This window comes from Castor canadensis, chromosome 4 (assembly GCF_047511655.1).
Source record: "Castor canadensis chromosome 4, mCasCan1.hap1v2, whole genome shotgun sequence".
NCBI classification, from domain to species: Eukaryota; Metazoa; Chordata; class Mammalia; order Rodentia; family Castoridae; genus Castor; species Castor canadensis.
In genome coordinates, this window is record NC_133389.1 from 57,869,374 (window position 1) to 57,889,332 (window position 19,959).

General features: G+C 37.1%; 1 protein-coding gene across 20 annotated transcripts in view; it reads right to left on the reverse strand.

Moving 5' to 3' along the window:
* The window catches only part of Dlgap1 (DLG associated protein 1), an 888,020-nt gene that overhangs the window by 294,926 nt on the left and 573,135 nt on the right, over nucleotides 1-19,959 (reverse strand). The window lies entirely within an intron of this gene.

A 19,959-nucleotide genomic window follows, 5' to 3' on the forward strand; every position in this document is an offset into this window, starting at 1 on the left:
GCCTTTTGGAGCAGACAGAAAATGTTACTGAGGTGTCAGCTGACATGGAAGAGGGGACAATGCCTTTGTGACACTATATAAAGAATTAGTAGCCAAGATACTGGACTCTAGCAGAATGTAGGGACAGAAGGGGAAATGACCTTTCCTGAATTGTCCATGCTGCATTTTGGCTGTAGTGGACACCTGTGCGTTTTGCTATTCTGGTTCCATTATGGCTCTTGTAGTCACATCCATGTGTTTAAGAAATGGCACAGCAAGTGGCCTAAGCCAACCAGCAAATCACATCCCCTGCTCCACTCACTGTTCCCTTGCATTGCTCCAGGGCTGCATGTGTAAACAGAGCCTGTCCAATCTCCAAGGATCTTGGGACCTTCACTTGGAATGCTGGTCAAAGATATTTCCTCTCTTAATGAGAACATTCATAGGGAAGCATGGAGCCTTATGCCCTGCAGGCAGCCTTTTTGTGAAACCAAATACACAAGCATTATTTCACATAATACAAAAATGCTATGTTGTTATTAATTCCATTGCAAGGATGAGAAAATTGAGACTTTGTGGTAGTAAATAACATGTACTAAATATTACAGTTAGTACATGGATAATCAGAATTGAAAGGGAGGTTTGTCTCACTCAAATTTCCATGGTCTTTTAATTAGATGCCATGCCACTATCTGTAGAGTTTCAAAACTTAGTTACAGCAATTCTCCATTCAACATAAAATGCAAGCATTAAATTGCTGGGAGATATAATGCTATAACATTTGGAAAATTGTAACAAGTAGTGAGTGTCAGATGCTTGGAAGAACCAAAAGAGCTGAAAGTAATCCACAGAACAGTCACCAGCAGCTATAGATAGAGGTTACAAGTTTTAGTGAAATATAAGGAATAATAAAAAAAAATCTTAAGAGTATGAGATAAAAATATAGGGGTTTAGGTCAGTGGTAAATATATTTATCTCCACTGGCTACATGGGAAATAAACTATTTTGGAGCCCTTTGTTAGTTTTTAATGCAACTGTTCATTTTTTGGTAAATTGGTAGCATATTTGTTGGCTTGGAATGGCTAGTTAAGTCATTATATTTTTCCATTCTACTATATCCCATGTGGTTTATAGTTGTAATTCCTAGTACAAAACATTGAGTTCCCCGAGGCAAACTAGAATTCTATGTCTGGTGTTCAGAAGCAGAGACAGAGGTAGAAGATAAGTGATCTTCCTTCTGGAGTCCACAGATGTCCAAATGTAGAGCTATCATTCATCAAAACTAATCTGTGGCATTGGCTAAAATCTTAAAAATCTCCCTGCACTTCATCTGTTTATGTTATATACACCCCAACTATTTGTCAAACTTGTATGAGCATGAATCTATTTCTTTAGAAAGTAGGGTCTAATGAACTTAGAATGAAAAAATAGTTCAACTATTTTAAAGGCCTGTGAGTATCTTAGAACTTAGTCTGGTAATCTTATTAAAAAAGCTACAGCAAGATTACAGTCTATGAAATATCAAATCAATTATTTTAGATATAAAGAGTTAATTTGAAAATTATAAATTTGGAAATAAACTTCACAAAATAGTTCCTTCTACTATTAATTTCAGTATACAAAGTTTCTGAAATGCTGTAAATGATTATGAATCATTGACTTAACTTCTTGACATCTACAAACAAACAAATCAGCAAAACTCCAGTAGATTTAAGAGGACGTACATCCCTATATGAACCAGTATTTCCAAGCTAGCCTAAGCTACAGTGAAAGGAAATGTCCCAAGAGGAGAGTTCCTTATAGATTCTGAGGTAAGGTTTCTCAGACCAAACTTTATTATGGTATTCTTGTCCTTCACTTTAACTGATCACTTAGTGGATAAATTGGATTAAAAGTAACATTTCTTCTGTGACTTTATCAAAATGCTCCAAGTTTTTTTATTCCTATTTACTGAGAATATGCTATAAAATAGGTTTTGCATTAGTACTGGGGATAAAGTAATGTATAAGCAGAAGGAAATCTCTTCCCTAACGGGGAAGGGAGAAGACAGACATTAATAAAATAAGGAGTAGGTATATGGGATGGTGATATGGACCCTGGAGGAAAAGAAAGCCAGGAAGGAACAAAGAGAATGTGCATGTGGAAGAAGAGAGGCTGGCAGCATGGTCACGGGAGACCTCATTGAGAAGAGATCGCTGAGTATAGAATGGGACAGTTACCCTGCTGACTGCAGGGAGAGTACTCAAGGCACTCCTGCAATGTTGACAGGCAGAGGCCAGGTGGGCAGAGTAGACTAAGAAGAGATGGAACCGGAGGGTAATGATAATGAGAGGGGCTGATGAAGTTCTCAGGTAGGCTTTTCAGGCTGTTGTAAAGATAGGCTTTCACTCAGGGCAAGATGGAAATAAAAAGGAGGTTTTGATTAGAGATAGACATGTTCTAGTTTAAAAGAATCACTTAGGTTGCTCTTGGGCATGGTGGTGTACACCTGAAATACCAGCTACTCTGGAGGCAGAGGGGTAGTAGAATCATGAGTTGGAGGTCAGCCTGAGAAAGGGTAGCAAGACTTTGTTTCAAAAATGAAATCAAACCAAAAAAGGGCTGGGGGCATAGCTAAGGTGGTAGATTGCTTGCCTAACAAGCATGAGGCATTGGGTTCAACCCCCAGTACCACACACACATGAATGTCTTAGGTTGCTGAGTTGAGAATGAGTAAAAGAGGAGAATCAGAGTTGAGATAGGAGGATCATGGAAGAATTCAGGCTAGAGGTAAAGATAAAGAACCTGGTGGCTGCGGTGGAGGTAAGGAGAGCATAGGGCCGTTGGGTCTTCCTGATGATTTGGATATACGGATTAGGAGAAAGGTGTCAAGGATGACTCCAAAGCTTTTGGGCTGTTAGTTTGGAAGAACTGGATTCCCATTTGTTGAGGTGAGAAGGCCCAAGACAGGAGCAGACTGGGGGAGTAAGATGAAGAATAGGAGCTCAGGTTGGGATACATTGATCTCAAGATGCTCATGAGACATCCAAGTTGAGACGTTGAGTAGGGAGCTGGTTATATACACCTGGCGGGTCAGGAATTCTGGGCTGGAAAAATCCAAGTGGGCACGCATACAGCACTTAATGCTATGAGAATGAAAAAGGAATCTTAGCAATGAATGCTGGTGGAAGAGAAGTGGTTCAAGAGCTGTGTCCATTCAGCTTTGCTCTGGTCTTGGGAGAGGAGAAACAAGAAGCAAGAAAGGTGGTATGAGAAGGGTCAACAAGAATAGGTGTCCTGAAAACCTAGTGAAGAAAGACTTTTAAGAAGGAAGGAGTGATGAACTGTCACATTCATTTCCCCCAAATTTTTATACCATGGGACACCAGACTGGCAACATCCATTTCACCTCTTAGTCATTGGCTGCTTTATAGGAAGGATTCTGCTGTTCATTAATTTGCTTTCTCTTTTCAAAAGATGTAAAGTTCTTGAGATCAAGGCTTTTGTTTTCTTTCTTCTCTCTCTCTGTAAGTGGATTTTAAAGTTTTTGACTATGTTTCATAATAAGGAATACATCCTACTTTGGGAACCCAGTACACACTCTTATACAAATGAGAGAAAGATGGAAATACTTAACCTTTTAGCATGCCGAGCACTCCATCTTCTTTTCTATTCTCTCTTGTTTTATTTTATTTAATTGAAAATAATGTTGTTCCTGACCCACTAAATTGATTTCGCTAACCACTAATTGGTTGTAACCTTGGGATTGAAAAGTACTTCTTTTAGAGCATCTGGCACAGAGCTGGGCCACATTCATTATTAATTAGAAAGACAATGTTATTCATCTTCACTTCTGGCAAAGTACCTTCTGTACAATAAAAGCACGTGCTTGTTGAATGAATACTTTTGAGACCCTAAAGTAATATTTATTGAATTGAGCTATTTGGATCTTTGTTACCTTTATATTATTGATTGTATGTGGGTAGAAGAACATTTCATCATTAGAATAAGGACAGACTTGGCTGTCTTTTTCTTTCTTTTTTTTAAAGACAGGATCTCGCTGTGTAGTTCAGGTAGCTTTTTGAATTCCAGATCCTTCTGTTTCAGCTTTCTGAATACTGAAATTACAGCTGTGTGCCACCATGTCCAACTCTGGATATTTTTTTTTTTTACTTTTTCAAGATTTTTATTAGCATATTTTAGTTGTACAAGGCGTTTCATTGTGCTATTTCCACATATGCTTACAATGTACCTTGGTTAGGTGCACCCCCACCTCTGAGTATCTTTTTGGGTAGGTCCTTGTATAGCTAAGAGTCAGAGGAAGTTCTGGCAGAGGTTGGAGATGACCACCTTGATGGATTAAGTCCATCAACTGGTTTATTACTACACGTGCACAGCAAGAACGGGCAGCCTGATGTTTGAATGTTTTTGTATGTTCTTATGTATTAGCTGGGGTCAGGGACAGTGGTGTTCAAGACATTTAAAAAAATGGAACAAAACAAAGCAACCCCCCCCAACCTAAAAAACAAAGAGGCTTTGTTTTTTAAATACTTGTTTAAAAACAATCCTGTTTCTAAATAATAATATATATGGTGTTGGATGTCAATATGAAACATCTATCATTTAGGAACAGGGGAAAACCTCTATTAAATATCCATAATCTGAAATAAACATGGCTTAGAATTGTAAAATGTCCAACCACAGAAATGGTGGACAATTTAACCTAGACATTTTATTTAAGGAATCTTTACAACAAAAGCCTAGCACCTAGTAAGTTAAGTCCTCAACAAATATCGGTTGATGTTTAAATCCTTCTCTATATAGCACACATACAAAAGTGGCATAGAAGAAAATGGAATATTTTGCCACCATGTAATTCTGACTCAGGCGGCTTTTCACTCACAGAGAAGGAGCAGACTGCACTGAACACAGTATAGAGTTGAAATCAGGTCAATCTGAGTTCAAATTTGATTCTACTTAAATCAGTCATGATTTTGGTCTAATTACATGAACAGCCCAAATAATGTATACACATGTGAGTACATGTGAGTAAATGTAAAAATGATAAAATAAAATAAAATAATTTAAAAAACCCCTTAGTTTGGCTCATAGGGTGTTTTAATTGATTGGATTAACTCTTTCACAATAAAACTTTATGCAGTCAATAATGGTAGATTTTAGCTATATCTATAAGATTCCTTCACAATAATGCTTAAATTAGGCTGTAATTCAATAGATGGGACTCCAATCTAGTCAGGTGGCCACAAAGAGCTAAGCACCACAGATGGGAACTCAGGTAGCAGCTTCGAGGGCAGAATGAAGACTGTGGGGGTGGACAGACCACTGCATGCTTAAATTCAGGTTCTGTTTAGCTGTGAGTTGTTTGTGCTCTGTTTATTTTCTGAGGAACTATAGTTTGGGTCAAAGACCCAAGTGTAAAAACAAAGTCCCTAACTAGCTGCTTGGGAGACCCACAAAGGTCATCCAGGCAGAGAGAACCTTTGTTGTACAGGCTTTGCACCCAACACCTAAACAGGGCCTGGCATGTCAATTTCATTGACACATTTTCTTTAAGAGCAAGGGACTAATTTGTGGAGAGTTTTTATTTCTTATTGACAACTGAATAGGAAGACCTGCAGTCATCTGAAGCATCACATAAATAGGAATTTTAGAGATTGATCTTTTCTTTAAGGTCTTCTGTATTCCAAAAGACCAAGAATTCCATAACGCCCCACCTTAATAAAATATAGACAGCTGAAAAGGATCGAGGTTTACTCTAACATCCTGTACATACTACTAACATCACACTTACCATATAGTTTTAAAAACATTTGCTTACAAATTTGTCTCACCCACCTCCAATTTACAGGCAACTTAAGAGGAATGATGATATCATCTATCTGGCAGAGATTATTTTTATTCCTATCATCCCAACTCCAAGCAGAATATCCAAAAAAATAGAAATCATCATGAAATCTCTAATTATACCAACTGAATATACCTGTTTTTTTCATTAACTGAGAAGTAAAATGTAATCCTGAATTTTCTTCCTTCTATGGCAGGGAAAAAATCAGGCACCAGATGTGGACAAGTAGGAGGCAGCTCCAGAGAACATGCTCCCATGCATGTGAGTCTACTTGAGTGTACGTGTGGGCAGGGCATGGAGAATGCTTGGCTAGTATCCAGAAGACATGCTTTGTTAGTATCCAGGGAATTTAGTTGGATGATTCTGTGGCAATCTTTGGGGGAGCCAAGACAATATCCCATAGCAGGTCAAATGAATTCTACCAAGCCAAGGGAGCCCCATTACCAGATTGCACAGACCTAGTCAAATTTCAAACTAAAACTGTCATCTCACCCAGAGTATTCAAAAATCACATTTTAAGGATCATTCACCCTTAGAAGTGCTCTACAGAAGAGGGTTCCCAGATGGTTTGGAGATGCTCTATACTCTATTGTTCTCTTTGATAGTTGCCATTCATATTAGCATCTTCCAGACTCCAGGATATTTGCCAATATAGAAACTTGAGTTTCTAATAAATTCCACTTTTCTTTTTGCACATGAATACCAGTTCACACCATACTGTGGTAAATGTCAACCTCCTCATTTACAAATGAGCAAACCAATACCCAGAATGTAAATATAGTCTACATGGCTAATAAGTAGCAGAATGGAGTTAGAATTCAGATCTATTTGGGCCAGTGTACTTTCTACTTCATCACACTTACCTGGCCACTAAACTCTAAAATGTAAAAAAGAATCATTGAAAATATATGAACACTTGGACAATTTTAAAAATAGTTTTGATCCCTCTATATGGACATGCAGAGGACAAAAGTGGAGAAATGTCTACTGTGTTTACAGGGAAGAACCATAACAAACCCAGTCTTTAGGAACTTACATGTTGTGTCATACCTGTGCCAGTACTGCATCTTTCAAATTTAAGGTATTGGTGCAAATGAAATGAAATGGCCTAGCAGAGACATACAAGAGGTGTAGGCATGTATATACACACACATATATACATGTATATATACCTAGACCATGCCAACCTTTGATGATAAAATTATAATGAGGGAAGAAAGGCTTATTCACGACAACAAATGATTGCCTTTGGATATAGAAGCAAGCAGAACCCTTGTTAATGCAGTCCTACTCCATTATTCCTCTTATCTTTAACTTAGTCTCCAATATTCTCTTTTTACATACTCATAGGACTCAATGACACACTTCTTCTCACACGAGGATTCTTTTCCTCTTATGGACATTGTAAACTACCTACAGAGAGTAACAATGTATGCACATTTCATTTGAGAAAGTCTTTTGACAATTTCTTCTTTACTACTTTTCTTTTTTTTTTTTTTTTTGGTGATACTGGGGTTTGAACTCAGAGCTTCATGCTTCCAAAGTAGGCACTCTACACTTGAGCCAGCCTCCTAGTCTTCTTCTTTACTACTTTGCTAATGAGTCAAGCTGAGCTAATGTGAGCTCCTCATCCATCCATGTGTCATCATAGTAACAATGCATTCTCTACAATCGTTAACACTTCACTGCTGCTGATGGGTAGGCACTTAACTTCCTTCTCAAGTCAGTAATTGTTTGTTTAGAATAAAAGATGCCAAATTAATAGAAAAACATATGACTGGAAGATGCCTGAAATACAGAAAATGCATAGAGGGGTGGGAAGTGGCGGGAAATAGGAGGCAGCTTAGTGTGTCTCCTCACTAGTCAAGAGGCAGAGAGGGTAAGACCACCTTTCTCCCATCTATACCCACTCACCTGGCAATTTATTTTCTCCCATCCAAGGCTGCTTCCAGATGTAAATTTTGACCTGGTTTCAGTTGCAATGGCTGCATGGGACATGAGGCAGAAGTGGCTAAGAAGGTTTTCTGGTGGAGAGTCTCATGATTAACAATTGATTTTTTCTGTTCAATTATATTGGAGGCATAATTTTCTATGAAAAGATAAATGTATTTGTTTTGTCTGAGTTATTAAATACTTTTTCTTTTGTTTTTATATTATGGAGTAACCAAAAGGAGATGTAAAGTATTTGTATGGGAGACATTTGGGTATCATGAAATATTTAAATCAGACTTGATTCTCTTGTGGACTCATCTAGGAGGATTTAATTCAGAAACAATTTTAATGACTTTACTAAGGTACTTGAAGATGTAGATTTATGAAAGATTGAGTACCTCAGTATAAAAATTCTATTATTGCATTAACTTAATTAATGATATATCTCTAAAGAAGCTGGTGATGCACACCCATGTTTATTGTGGCACTATTCACAATAGCCAAGTTATGGAAACAGCCAAGATGCCCCACCACTGACGAATGGATTAAGAAAGTGTGGTATCTATACACAATGGAATTTTATGCAGCCATGAAGAAGAACGAAATGTTATCATTCATTGGTAAATGGATGGAATTGGAGAACATCATTCTGAGTGAGGTTAGCCTAGCCCAAAAGACCAAAAATTGTATGTTCTCATATGTGGACATTAGATCAAGGGCAAACACAACAAGGGGATTGGACTTTGAGCACATGATAAAAGCACGAGCACACAAGGGAGGGGTGAGGATAGGTAAGACACCTAAAAAATTAGCTAGCCTTTGTTGCCCTTAACGCAGAGAAACTAAAGCAGATACCTTAAAAGCAACTGAGGCCAATAGGGAAAGGGGACCAGGAACTAGAAAAAAGGTTAGATTAAAAAGAATTAACCTAGAAGGTAACACACATGCACAGGAAATCAATGTGATTCAATGCTCTGTATAGCTATCCTTATCTCAACCAGCAAAAACCCTTGTTCCTTCCTATTATTGCTTATACTCTCTCTACAACAAAATTAGAAATAAGGCCAAAATAGTTTCTGCCGGGTATTGAGGGGGTGGGGGGGAGAGGGAGGAGGTGGAGTGGGTGGTAAGGGAGGGGGTGGGGGCAGGGGGGAGAAATGACCCAAGCCTTGTATGCACATATGAATAATAAAACAATAAAAAAATAAAGAAGCTGGTGATACAAAGGAAACACTGACCAAAGGTGGACTACATAAAAAAAATTTCTGTAATTTACTTGACTGATAAATTGGCATAAAGATTTACTTACTAGATAAGTCACCACAACATTGTTAGAGCAAAATTATGACAGTGTATAATGACCCCTTAATTCTGCTCCACTACTTCTTTCATATGTGATGTTAATATAGTCTAATGTCTTCTTCATAAGGGTAGGATTTTGTTTTGTCCAATTCTGTGTTGCCAGTGTCTGGAAAAGTGCTTGGCACATGTAAATGGGCACTATACATTTGCCAAATGAGTGAACACTTCCATCTACTGAAACAGTACAGGAATTAAAAGAATGAGGTGGGTCAAAATATGCTGCCATGGCAAGATGGTCAATACACATTGCTAAATAAAGAAGGCCAAGGCTGGATAGGGTGATGACAACTCGCTTAAATATAAGATAGCACATAAATACATACATACATACACGCCTCTATGTATATGTACCTAGACTTACATATACATACAAACAGGTGTGTTTGTGTGTTTTAATGCATAGAAAATACCAGGAGGAAAATGTAACAGTGATGGTTATCTTTAGGAAGTAGGAATGGAATATAGGGTAAATGCTTTTACTTTTAACTCTATGTTGTTCTTTACTATTTGATTTTTTTCACAATTAGCATATATAATTTTTATTAAAGATATGAAATCTGCGGAAATAACACTAAACCTACAATCACAATCTGGTTGTTTTAGTATGGGTTGTCTTTATATTGTCTCAATCCAAAACCATACTTCTTTTGCTACAAATATGCAAAAATATAGTTCCATTCAGTGCAAAGCACTGAGAAACAGGTTTTTAACTGGAAATTGATCAAAGTGGGGCTAGAAAATGAGAAATTAGAAACTTCAAAGAATTGTCATTATAGAATATATTTTGCTTCTCTATTTCTTTAGCTTCAGCTAGAATTTTATACTCTGAGTTAAGAAAATGTATATGTAGCTGTATGCAAAACCCCATATGTTCTATGTCAGTCTGTACCACTTATTTTCAATGAGATAAAATAGCTTATTTAAACTGAATTTTCCCATTGGGTTTAGACGATTCAGCTGTTTATTCAGCAGCACTCTGCTTAAAAATAGATAGGATGACATTTGTGGGTGCTTTAAAAAAAATACCCTTCGGAGAAAGAAGCAGAACTCTAATACCACATTTATCTCTTCTGTTACATAAGAATGACGAGTTTTTATGGAATGAAGGCCTCATAGAAAATATTCTCCTTTCTAACATATAAAGAATAGACCTTTTAGAACCACAATCATTGGATGTATCAGGCTATCCCATCTGAGTTTTACTATTTGGTCATCATAATTAATGTAACAGAAATCTAAACAGACTTGGAAAGACTTTTTAATAACTATATATGGAGATTTTTCTTTTCTTTCACTCCTAATTACATACTTCCCTCCCATAATTCTTTATCAATAGCAGGATTAAACCTATTGTCATGTGATTCCACAGGGTGGGGGGAAAGAATTAAAATAGGTTGAGGTGAAAATACACTAGTACTTAAAGTTTCAAGCTAAGTAGATATACCCAAGAACTATTGTCAATTGAAGTTTGAACTATGAAAATCAGTGTTCCAGTCTTCAGAGCATTGCTGATGGCAAAGGATTAGGACGAGGAGGAAATGAAACCCACCCAGAATTCTGCTCCGATCTTGGCATCTTACTGAATTTATTTATTAAAAAATACATGTTAGGAGGAAATTGCATTTATTGAGTAATATGAAAGAGGAAATCAAGTCCACACAAGGAACCTCATGTATCCTTTACTATGCAGCATTTTTATCAGTTTTATAGGAATTTTCTCTGAGTGCTTATAAAAGGTAATAGGATTAGATTCTTTTTCTTCCTTTGTCAACTGTCCTCCTGACCCTGTCACACACACTGCAGGTGAATGGATTTGCCCATGGGGGGAGGGATTGCACTTTTTGCCCCTCCTGGTCTGTGACTTGAATATATGACTTGTTCCAAATCAGATTTTCCACCTGCTCCTACTTTTGGTAGCCCGCTGACCCGAGGCCATGGCAGTAGGTGGCCAGGTTAAGGGGAGAAAGTGTTCTCAGTCTCACATTTTTCATGTCCCCTCAGAATCTACCTGGTAGAGGCAGCTTAAGTGGCCCTCCTGTTTGACGCATTGTTTCATCACTTCTGAGTTTTCCTTTTCTTAGATTTTGTGAATGCTTTTAATTGCCAGGGTGTCCCCTCTAAGAGCAAGGATTTTGTATTTCTTTTGAGTAGCATGGTCTAGTTCTGAGCACCCTGTGGCATTTTGTAAAAGTGATAAATACTAATGATGAACAATGAAGCAGCTCTCTGGTCCCTGGGGCTAGCTACAGAAGAACTGAGAATGAGGTGAAAAAATAAATCAGTTTCTAACAGAAAGGCAAGATTTAGCCTCTCATTAGATTCAACTGCCACATGTGAAAAAGTTTGGTAATAAAATGGCATTGGAATTTTCTGCAGTGGAGCCAAGCATGTAGAACAGGATTTCAAGATATATTTTCTGTCTTCCTTCCAGTTTTTGGGTATTATGATGTAACAGGAGTTTGGAATCCAAGCATATGCTATTCTTTCTTCTTCTCTTTTTATATTTAAATCTGCATTATGATGAATTAGATCTCCCTCATCAATGATTCAGAATGTTTATTTATTTCATATAAAATAAGTTTATTTCATTTATCAGTTTTAAATTTATTTCACTTAGAAATTAGATCATATTTAGGTTCATTTTTCTCTTACAACTCTTTCTAGTTCTATGTCTATGAAGCTTATGGCTCAGGTGTGAATACATTAATTTTGACAAGCAACGGACATTATTATTCCTATAATGCATACAAATGTATCCTCTTCATAAACAAAACTTTGAAAAATACTGAATTGTAAAAATAAAACTTTAGACATCATTTCATTTTCCTTTTGAGTATTTTCAGCAAAATACTCCAAACTGGAGTATTTTTGGACCATGATGAAGGCAAACACTAAACATTTTTTTCTTAGTAGGATATGTTTAATTCATAAGAAAATTTGTATCCTAAATGTGAACATGACATGTTTTCCTATTTACTATTTATTTTTGTAATAAAAAGATAATAGTTGTATCCATTTATTTGCATTGAACATGACAGATTTTTTGTTTTTCTGAGAAAAAACTGTGAATCTGGTGTTAAATCCTTTTTCAATTTTTTGCTTTGGGGAGGTTAGGGTGGAAGGAGTTATTTGCATTAGACACTGAATGGGGATCCATGAACTTTATCATTTTCTTCATCTTGTGATACCTGGGCTCATGGGATACAATTAAAGATACAATTCACCCATACATTTGTTCCCGTATATTGAATACTTGCTTTATGTCAGGGAGGCTGGGAGCCGAAGACACAAATATCCATAGGCTTATATTTGTCTCCAGGGATCTTTCTAGCTATTGGAAGGAGAGGTGGAACTAGTGCAAAGGAAGGAGCAACAAGCTCTCAAATGTGGTCACAGTAAATGTGGAAATGGCTAGAAAATGCGTATGTAAACAGCATTAGCATAGAAGCTAGTTGAAGCTAGTTGACTTGAGACTTGAATGATGGGCAAGACTTTGCTGCCTAGGTAGAGAAAGATGAGGGCTTTACAGGAGAGACAACAGCATGTGGCGGCATGAACAGGTGCACCTTTCACAGCATAACGTGAGAAATACCAAACTGCATACATCACATGGAGAGCTCACATGAAACCACTTCACTGCAGAGCTTGCATGTCTGAGAATACACTGAAAGTGTTCAGACTTGTGCTAATCACAGTTGACTTTGTTTTAAGACCTAGAAGATGTTTTTCCGGGTTTCTTTTCTTGAATTGTCTTTTGTATCACTAACGTGGCACTGAGAATAACAGATTATTAATCCTTTTGTTTCTGGGATCCATGCTGGCTTCCCAGGGAAATTCTTCAAACAAGCCTCTCTTCTGAACAGGACATTCTACCACCTGCTTGGCCACCTTACTCTGTCATTTCTCACCCTCATTCACCATTAGCTCCCTTCTCCAAAAGACCTCACTTATGTTTGTGTCCAAGAGCCCCACAAATTGGCTTTGCCCTTCAATAGTCTCTTTCTTAATGTCCTCTAACTCAGGCACATCCTAACTCCATGCACACGTTTAGGCACACATTAAACACACAGATGATCTCCCCATCCCATAACCACCAGCCTTTTTAATATCATCTTTCTTATATTAATGTTTCATTCCTCTTTATCAGCTCTTTTGGAGAGTCGTCTTTCATTTTTCAAAATATCACCAACTGCATTCATTTCCTCTGACTGCTATATCAAGTCACACCAGCTCAGCAGCTTAAAAACAACTCATACTTAGTGTCTCATGGTTCTGGAGGTCAGAAGTCCAATATAGATTTAATGAGCTGAAATTCAGGTATTAGAAGGGCTGAGTACACTCTGGAGGCTCTAGGAGAAAAGCTATTTCCTTGTCTTTTCCAAGGTCTCTTGACTTGTAATCTTCGGCAATGCCCCTCTCTTCATCTTCAAAATGAGGTGCATAGCATCCTCAAACATCCCTGTGCTGCCATGATCACATGGCCCTCTTCTGTGGTCAAGTCTTGTGAGAACATTTATGATCACATTTAGGGCCCACCCAGATGATCCAGGATAATCTACTACCTAAAAGTACTTAATGTAATCACATGTGCAAAGGCAATGTTCCCAGTTTCCTGAAATTAGAATATGCCATATTTAGTGTCATTATTCAACTTACTACGACTACCCATAGCATCAACTTTATCAATTGAGTACCGTGTGGCAGGCATCATTTTGTGAGGTAGACACCATTATTATCCCCATTTTACAGCTGAGGAAGTTGAGGCATGAAAAAGTTAAGTTACATGGTTAGGACACAGATAGAGAAATGGTAGAAAGAGGACTTCAGCCTAGTTCCATATAACTCAAAGGGTTTTATGCACTCATACCACCCTTTATTGTCTCTCACACTTTGCAACTATGTGTATCTACGTGTTGCTTTGAATCATAAGGACTCTAAAGACTATCACAAATGGAAAGTTTCCCAGAAATTGTACATGTCTGTTCTAGCTGTAGTTGGGGATACTTCATCCACAGAGAGTATTGTTAATTAAGTGACTGGGTGGTAACAAGCAGTGATTTGCTTCTCCAATGAAAGATCAATGGAAGCCCCCTAAGTAGGCTGACATCAGGCAAAGACTGAAGAACATGCAGGACCAACTGAGTTTGGGCAAAATCACTATAGAGAGTGATCACAGAGCAGGACCTGGAAAATGATCCCCATTAAAAAGGACAATGGGAATGAGACCAAAAAGTAAGGCCCAGCTCTTTCACTGTAGACAAAGTGAGAAAGGCTGAAAACTCCTACAGACACAGGGGCTATAGAAGAAAGCTAGAGAATAAAGAATACTATAGAATAAAGAAAAGTACTTTGAGATTAACAAAAAAGGAAAAATATACCCAGGAAGACTGTTGGAGATCAGAAAGTAAATGAACACTGGCAGCTAGTAAAAAATTAAGAATATTTCTTTGATCACTACTCATTATTAAGAATAAACCTTTCCCCCCCCTCATTCTAAGGAGGCAGTGGGCCATGCAGTGAATAGAAAGAGCTGGCTTCTGGAATCAAACAGACCAAGGGGCCCATTCCTTAAAACAGCAGTGTCCCTTATGTCAACTGGAGTTTTAGTTTTCTCATTTATAGAATGGAAGAGCATAAAGACTAAAGAATTTATGTGAACCACCTTTGTACAGTGTTTTGTAGGAATGAATAACATAAAGAATCATTGAATTCAGTGTCTGCAATCTCATCAACAAAAAGTAATAAAGCTTGTTAAGGAACCTGGCCAGCTAGATAGAATTTACTCTGCAGGAGGCAGTGTGCGTGATCAGGGACATAGCTATGAATAAGACACCAGAAACTTACCTTCATAGAACTGACAGGCCAGTTAAACAAGTAAACAGACAATCTTACATAAAATAGAAGAAGCATGACAAGGAATTGATGGATATTATGAGAACATTCTGGGAGAGGGTACTTGACTCCAACTTGGCCTGTCAGAGAGGGTATTCTGGATGAAGTCTCACTTTAGTTGAGATTGGAAGGTTGAGAAGGAGTTAAGTAAGGAAGACAGGAACTTGGGGTGTATGGATGGAAGAGACAAGAGGAGGTAGTTTATGCAAAGGCCTTAGGGAAGAGCACATGACAACTACTAGAAAGAGAAAAGTAGATAAGAATGGCTGAAATACAGAGCAGAGGAAGAGTTAGGAAATGAGGCTGTGAGGGAGAAAAGTTTCCCAATTATATCATATGCTGTAAGTCATGCAAGGAGTTTAGGCTTTATCCTGAGAGTAAAAGGGACAACCGAATAAAATTTATTGAGATGGTTTCGCTATATAGTCCAGGCTGGCTTCAAACTTGGGATCCTCCTGCCTCACCCTCCTAAATGATGAGATAATAGGCTTGTACTACCATGCTCAGTTCACTGAAAGATCTGTAGGTAGAAGATTTAGTGATTCTATCTGTATTTTAGAAAGATCATTTTGGTGATAGTGCACAAAACAGACTGGATTGAAGGAAAATAGGGACAAGAAGATCATGTAGTAGATATTTATAATAATCTAGGTAGCAAATGGTAAGTACTTACATGAAATAATGACAGACATGAAGTGGACAGAAACGAAATATATAGAACTTGGTGGGTTTTCCACTCATTCATCATTCATTCAATAAAATTTTATGAGTGACATGGAAACATGATATGAGAATGAGGTAGATGGAGGCATTAAGAATGTTCCCCACATTTCTGGATTGAAAAAAAGGTAGATAATAGTACCATTTACATAAACAGGAAACACAGGTTGAAGAGATTCATGGGACCAGATGCAGTAGTATACGCCAATAATTCACCTATTGAGAGAGAGTGGGAGGAGGATTGAGAGTTTGAGGCCAGCCCGGGGAATGGTTAGTGCAAGAGACCCTATCTGAAAAACAAACTAAAAGCAACAGGTCTGGGATGTGGCTTAAGTGGTAGAGCACTTGCCCAGCACATGCAATGTCCTGGGTTCAATTTCTGGTACTGCATGGAGAGAACATTGAGTACAGTTTAAGTCATGCTGGGTAAGGCCTTTATTTTTGTATCCCACATATCCTTGGGCTCTCCAGTCTGTTAGCATAAATGAGGTCACACTAACAATAACAACCAAGTCTAGTGATATTTTAGTCATCTCTCATCTATATGTTCTTCTTTCAGTTAATTCTGATTGTGCCCAAGAATGGGCTTCATGTGTATTTGGGAACAAATCTGTTTGCTGCCTTCTGTTGGACTGCCTTGTGTGGTGCCAAGAACTTTTTATGATGGCAGGCCATCTGTACCAATGCTGCCACCTGAATCACCACTGTCCTCAGTTGGTGGCTGCTCCCTGGTCTTTTTTTTTTGAATTTGTTATTTTTATTTATTTATTTTTTATTGTTTTATTATTCATATGTGCATACAAGGCTTGGGTCATTTCTCCCCCCTGCCCCCACCCCCTCTCTTACTAGAATCAAAGAAGCAAAAAAGTACATGGAGCAGATAAGGAAAGTCTGGAGACATGAGGTGTGAGAGGAAATATGGAGAATAAAATGGAAACGTTTCAAATCCACAATCCACCATGCCTGTGCTTTCAGTGTAGCTCTACAAACAGAGAATACTTGTGAAATTGAACATATTTAAAATTGTAAAGTATGAATAGGTAACATATGTCTGTCTGTTGTTTTAAAAATTGACTGTGGTAGACTAAAATTCCACACTCCTTGTAGGTTTACTATATTAGAGATTCAAGAGAAATGGGTATGGCTGATAGTTTAGGTGGAATTAAGTCATTATTGGTAGATAAATACTTGTTTTCAAACTCTTAGCATCCTGCTTTTATTTCTAGGAACAACTGACATGGTAAACAATTTAAAGGGAGGAAAGTTCTCCTTTATTTATAAAGTCTGTTTGTAATGTTTAAAGACTTTCAAGAACACATACCTGGAACCCACAGCTCATGTCCCATGCATAAAAACAGAGTGCAAAGATGAGCTAGTAGGAAAAGAAGAACATTTCCTTTCCATTCTCCAAAAATTTCTCATGTACTTTGGCTATGTTTGAAGAGACCTTCTGAAATATCTTTTGAGGTCACCTACTTTGAGAGACTAGAGTCTCTGATTTTCAGGTGACGTAGCTGTGAGCCCAGAATGCCTGAAAATGCAAATCTTAATTATATTTTCCATTTTTTGCCATTATTATAGGAAAGAAAAGATTATGATTTCTTCCCCATCTTGCTAAGCAATTACTAGTTTTGGGATTTGTGCTATGATCTGAATAAAATAAAAATCCCTATGTTAAATACTAGAAAGCTATATCATAGAGAGTGAAGACCACTCAGTAATTGTCTCATCACTTCTTGTTTTTATGATACAGTAGCCAAGGTAGTGACAAAAGTCTCAGAAAGATCTGAAACCTAATTATGTGAACTTAGTGGACAAGTACATTTTCCATATGAACTGAAATCATTGCCGCCATGGTAAATCAAAAAATTAATAAGAAAAATTCACATCACTAGAAAGCTGCTATTTTTAACACACAACCTCACGAAATAAAACCCACCTAAACCGAAGCTGTGGAATAATTTTAACAACTGAAAATTACTACCCTTTATAGAATAACATGTACTTAGAAATGAAATTATTCAGAAATCAACATGATGTACATAGTCTGCTTTCTTCAGAGCAAATTCCAACATCAATTTACGTTATATTGTGATAAATATCTTCAACAGTCAGTGCTTAAATAATTGAGTCTTTCTGTTCAGCTTCTAAATATTCTGTGGTTTAAATTCACTCTGTATTATAGATGATAAAAATATTATTATACAGATGTCATTCTCACAACAAAGCTGAGTTTCTCCCTCAACCCCTCTAGTACCATAAGCAAGCTCATCAAAGGAAAAGCGTGCATGGGGGTACTCATCATAAAACTATTCACCCCAAATTCACAGACATCATGAAATGCAATACTAACTCCAGCATGTTTAAAGAAAAATTACAGATTAACATAGAAATAAGGCACAAAGAGAAGTATTTCTTTTCCTTTCCACAGTCCAGAATTGCTATTTGCTTACCTTATTAGCTGAAATGCCAAACAGAATGTCCTTATGGAAAATCAAGTTCATTATTCATCTCAGCTTTGATTTGGTATAGTGCAGCTGAGAGCACTTAGCTTCTCTCTCTGATTTGCCGATGCAAAGTGGGTGAGTAAGGCAGTAAACACAGGACTGAGGGGTGGGGAAGAGTGATTGGTGATATGCTCACAGTTCTAGACTTGCAACTTTACATTTTCATTCATATGAAGATGAAATCAAGTCTCATCACAGAAGAATATTACTTAAGTGAATACTTAATATAGATATGTAAGCCTGTGCTATTTTGCATAGCAGCATAGTAATAGCATCTTGCATGTTCACTGTCTGAGCAAAATTACACTGCCGTCTTTCATTATCTTGGTGAATTCTTGGGTTACTGATTCACCTTGTGACAGAGATGGGGGAAACATATTTTATGGAAGAGACGTTCACATGGGGGTGTGATCGCTGCAATTTGCTAAACATAGAATGACTTATTGTCTCACTAGGAATGGAAAGACAGATGAATTTCCCAGTTTTGAAGATAAATATGAAGACTCACAAACTGGACACAACATTCAGATAGTAAATAAACAGAGACTTTTGGGGCCCAGGAGTAAAATAATAACAGGTATCTGTTCTCTGAACATCAACCTTTTTTTTTTTTTGAAGACAAAAAGGAAGTAATTTTCTTTTATTCATTAATTTAAACATATTTTAGAAATTTCTAGGCAAACACATTTCATCTTTAAAAAATTAACTGCCATAGAGAACCATCTAAGAAAATAAAAGATGAAAGTGTGTGTCTCATTTCTAGCTGGAGCAAAGGACTGTTGCAGTGTGTTCTCTCAGGTGTTTACTTCATAAAACTTGAATGGGCAGTATTTATTAAAATTCAGCTTCCTTAATAGAAATCCCCAATAACATCAGCAAGACAAGTTCTAGGTCATCAATAACAAGAACGATATGACTGAGAAATGCAATTTTTGCTTAGGCCAAATATTTTTTAGCTTTTCCTGTCCTTGTCACCACTTAAAATCAAACCTGAAAATTCTCCTCTTCTGAATTAATAAGAGTATGGCTGCTTGTAATGAGAAATTATAAAGAAAAAGCATTTTTTAATGATTGATTTGCCTCAAAATGTTTAGTATGATCATATGACCTAGCATATGACCAGGTATATGGGCATATACCTGGAGAAACAAAAAAAATAAATGTACAAAGAAAAAACTGTATACAAATGTTCAGAACACCATTATTCACAACAGCCAAAAGCAAAAATAACCCTAATGTCTATTAACTGATGAACAGATAACAAAAATGCAGCATATCCATACTATGGAGTATTATTTGGCATTGAAAAGAAAAGAAGTATTGATATTTGCTATATCATAGTTGAATCTTGAAACAGTATACTAATTGTATGAAGTCCAACACAAAAGATCATACATTTTATATCCCATTTTATATAATAAAATGTCCAGAATAGGCAGAACCTATAGAGAATGCAAGTAGATTAGTGGTTACTCTGGACTAGGAGTGCGAAGTACTGGGAAGTGACAGCTAATGGGCATAGGGTTTCTTACTGTGGTGATGAAAATGTTTTATTTTAGATTGTGTTTATGACTACACAACTCTGCAAATATACTGAAACCTGAATTCTACACTTGAAGTAGGTGAGCTTTATGCTTTGTGAAAGAAATCTCAATAAGGATGATAATAAAATAAATTTGTCACGGAAGCATTGTCAGATAATGTTTATTGTCACATGAATTA